This window comes from Antrostomus carolinensis, unplaced genomic scaffold (genome assembly GCF_000700745.2).
Source record: "Antrostomus carolinensis isolate BGI_N321 unplaced genomic scaffold, ASM70074v2 scaffold4636, whole genome shotgun sequence".
Taxonomy (NCBI): Eukaryota; Metazoa; Chordata; class Aves; order Caprimulgiformes; family Caprimulgidae; genus Antrostomus; species Antrostomus carolinensis.
Genome location: NW_010322348.1, coordinates 27,588 through 31,965, shown reverse-complemented (window position 1 = coordinate 31,965; position 4,378 = coordinate 27,588). Strand labels below are relative to the sequence as shown.

The 4,378-nt window shown below is 41.3% G+C and overlaps 1 protein-coding gene across 1 annotated transcript in view; it reads left to right on the top strand.

Moving 5' to 3' along the window:
- Positions 1–3,824: 3,824 nt before the first annotated feature.
- EGFL6 (EGF like domain multiple 6) overlaps positions 3,825–4,378 on the top strand; it is a gene marked incomplete at its 3' end in the record, with an annotated part of 27,606 nt that continues 27,052 nt past the window's right edge. The window contains exon 1 of the mRNA XM_010170189.1: positions 3,825–3,930. The remainder of the gene's footprint in view (positions 3,931–4,378) is intronic.

Sequence of the window (4,378 nt, the reverse complement as noted above, 5' to 3'; positions counted from 1 at the left end):
CTATTGGATAAGCAAGTCCCAACATTCAGATGTGTTTTATCCCCCCCTCTTTCACCAGTTATTGTAATATTTTCCTTTGCAGTTGTTTGTGTATTTAAGCTATTGGGAATGTCAGTCCTACCCTATCAATCAACCTTGCTCCACTGAAAGATCTATCTAGCCACTTGATCAAGTGGAGCAAGTGATCTTTCTGAACATGTTTTTGCTGTAGATACCTAAGTTTTCTTTTTTTTTAAATATCAAATTAAGTAAATCACTGCAAGAAGTCAAAGGTACTGTGTAGTTTAAGGTCTGTCCTCACATCACACACCCAGTTTTTCCTGTCTGCTGCTCACACCACTATAGGTAGAGTTATATACTTACCTGGTCCTGGCTAGTATCTGAATGCTTTGCTCTGAATTGATCCAACTTCTTTTGGGATAGAATTCATAATTTTCTTAATACTCCAGAAAGGAACAGTTTTTTTCAGCAGCAGCTGAGTAAATGGGACGTTGTTTCATTCATGCCTATGTTTGTATCATTATAGGCATCATTAGGTCTTTCTCAGTTTGTGAAAGAGACTAGATATCTTAAAATTATATAGGAGTTGTTCTCCTGGTTCTTCTTCAATGCTCTTCAAGACTCACCTCTTTTGTGGCTGTGTTCATACTTGTGTCCCCCTCAAGATTATTAATGGACAGTAGTACAAGAGCAAATGGATATAAATTTGCCTTTCTCTTAAAAAGCTCTTCTCCCTCTCTCATTTGGAGCTGCCTGACGTAGTAGGAAGCAATCAGATCTCCCTCTCAGCTTTTGGTTTGCTCAGCTGAAGCCAAGTTCTTCACATCCTTTCTAACCCAGGTTTTTCATTCTTTGTAGCCTTATCAGCATATATACCATCTATAATTCATATTTCTTCGCCATGGATGTTAAGAACTGTATGCAATACAACCTGATATGGCATCAGTAAAAGTTCCCTGGAATTTTAACTGAAACACATGAGAGTCCCACCTATTTTATGGTGGTGCTAGTGGCTCACAGTGATCTTGTGACAGCTAATACGACCAGCTCTTCCTTTCTGTCACCTCAGCTAAGGAGGCTCTGGGTTATTGTAGAAGTTCTTGTTATTCATCTTCAATGCCCTTTGCTAAATGCCATCCTACTGGTGTCAGCAATGTCACAGCCATGTAAAATCAGTTACTTCTCTGCTGCCTGGGCACCCTGGATGGCTCAGTCTGTCAATTGTTACCTTTAGCATCAGTGCTGTAAGCTGATGACTCTCAGAGGACAGAATTCTACACTAGAAATGAGGAGACCACTCTTGCCACTGACCTGCCCAGCGATGTGACCCACACAGTCTGCTGTGTCTTGCCTTTCTTCTTCACTCATGTATTTAGGCTGTAGGTTCGTCAAGACCAGGTATATTTCGCACATTGAGCGGACAACAACAAGCACAGAGATCTCACTCAGACTTCTAACTTCTTTGCTGTGAAATCCTACATGAATATCATATAGGGAGGGATCAGGAGTGTCCTACATCTGCAGTCTAGATTACTTCTCCCTCAGCATCCAGGAGGGTCCATGGGACATGGAAAGGATCTCCTGGAAAGGATCTGCCTCTCTGAAAGGATCTTCCCTTTATAAATAATCTTTCTTTTGCACAAAGTGCTGAAATTCCTGACAGCAATAGCTGAGCTGATGGCTGGTGGCTCTTCACGAGTCAAAGGGCGTAGCCTGGCAAAATGAATTTTCCTCACAGGTTTTGGGAAACAGGTGGGCTCTCAATGGCCTAGTTGACCTTTCCCACTGCCAAAGGTAGGCTCTAACTTGGTGCTTGTTGTGGAAGTCAGAACAAGTGGAAGACCTTGTCCAGGGCAGTATCTACAAAGTTCAGATATGTTAATTTTATTTGCAGTGTTATGGAACATGTCTTAGTTTTAAGACAAGTTTGTACTGAAATCTTGTGAGATATTGTATACTTCGTAATGACACTCATTATTTGATTTGGAAGTTAATTATTAAATAAAACATTACTGTATGAGTTTTTCTTCCTGTGGAAATGAACACCTTTTGGAAAGTAACGTGATCCTACTTCCTCCAGGCTTTAGGCATTTAAACCTTCCAGGGAGTCACAGCACTATCCAGCTCATTCAAGGGGATTTTCTGGGATGATAAGCAGAATATACATCTACTATCCACGTGAATTCAAGGGCACTTTCTAGCATGTAAGCAGAGCATGTGTTCTTTAACTTGTATGCTTGCGATTTATGTAAGCCAGCAGCATTTGGATGAGCAAAATGAAAAAGAGTTCTTTTATTGTCTATAAAACCAGAGGCAGGGTGCTGATTTCTACTAGACTCATACAGGAGTCATAGCTGTGTAATATGCTTTTTCTCCTGTCTGAAGATGGAGTATATGTCGTCCTGTAAACTCCATCACTGAGTGGATGGCAAAGGCTGGGTGATTCCAGAACATTTTCCCATGCTCAAGTCTTTTTACTTGCCAGGTGACATGAGAACCATCTCTTCATTCAGGGTATTTCAGATACATGAGCTTATGCATTTCCTCTGAACTCCCTTCTCTTTCCAATGGTTCTGATACTAAAGAAAACTCTGAAGTAACATCTTGCAACTTTGAAGTGGATGCATATATCTGTTTTACTGGTTTACCTTAGTGGTGTTTGCAGTAACTGTTCCAATATGGGTGCAACCCTTACAGATAAGCACAGGAAGGTATGTGCAAAGCACTGCTGTAAGGTGATAAAGCGATGCCTTTATTGTGCATCAGACTAAAAATTGCAAAGATTCCTAGCCTGATGACTTTTTTTTCCATTTTTTTTCCCCACCACAGGGATGTTTGTCGCTATGTGTTGCCCCTCTCAATATCCCAAATCTCTTGCTACAAAGCTCTCACAGATAAGGTATTTTTTTGTGTCAGAACACTTTGGACTCTTTAAGGGAAGTACATTTTAAATTATCATGTGGGAAAAAGCAGTGGAGGCAGAGGATTTTGGATAAATAAGAGAATTTAATAAAGGAGACAGGCATGTGGTAACAGGGAACTTAAGTAACAGCAAGCAGAGGGAGAAGAGAACTGGAGTCACAGCAGCCATTGCAGCATACAGTAGGTCTAGGAGATTTACACAGTTGTGGATTTCCATCAGATTTGTAATTTTGGCAATTAACATTGCAGGTTTTCCAACTCTTGCAGCTGTTGATCTGCACAGTGACTTTGAACCCCCTGGACTTACTGGCAGATTACCTTAACGTTAATTTGTGTGGTCTGGGAGTCCCGTGCAACCAGAATGCATGGAGCTGTCTGCATTTATGCAATCCATCTGCACATATGCAGTGGCTATGAGCCCGCAAGTCACTAGCTTTTATGGGGCTGACTGATGTTCAGAAAGCTGCTTTTCTGTAGAATCAGTATTTTATCATCCAAAGCAATGGCTCTGTCAGGTATGACATCATATTTCCAATCCAGATTCTTCATATGACACAAGCTGGAGTAGCCCCACTGGCTTCACTGATATTAAAAATGACTCATTCTAGCAGGGGACCTGGCTGTATTTTTTGCCTTTGCTATGTTTCTCATTAGAAAGGGTTTATGTTGCACAGTTAATTTATTGCAGGTGAAACATTCCCATCTCCCCTCTTTTCCCAACCAAGTGCAACTTTGCATTCCTGTCTAGGAACACTTGTCAAATGCTCCAAGGTTTGGTGAAATAAAAATGCCTGATAGTGGATAAAACATGAGGGAAATGAACAAAGGAGTATATGGAGCAATGGATTAAAGCATGTGTGCCTTCTGGAGCTAGTGTTTGTCCTTCTTTATGCAGATCGAGAGCTCGTGGGCAGCTGGTGACTGTGAGCCAGCCTGGGGTGTGTCACTATGGTTCTAGGTTGGATTGCTGTTATGGCTGGAAAAAGAACAACAAGGGCCACTGCGAAGGTAACATGAATGCTTTTTGCTTGTTTCCTTTCCATGGGCTGTGTACTTGGTTCTAATAAAGGGATTTCATATATGTCTGCCTGAAAGTACAGAAGGAAACCTTCTGAGGAGTGAAATCTCTTAACTTTGTGAGAGAGTGAATAAAACATGTTTGAGAGACCATCTCCTCAAAAAAGCAGAGCTTTGGGTAAATAACACCGAGCAATAAAATACATGTTCAAAAATTCTTGGGTCCAGAAGGGGCCTGTTCTTACCTCCTGCAGAGAGGTCAGTGCCTGTGCTGTTACAGCTGTCAAGTGCCAGAAGTGTAGTGTCTTCCTATGCTGCGTATGGACCCCTGAGTGGTTTTTTTGTCAGTTGGTTTCCTTTATCTTCAGAAGTACACAGCCTCTGAGAACAAGGAGTTTTTAACTTTCTAAAAACAGACATAAAACCCAAGCAATAAGTG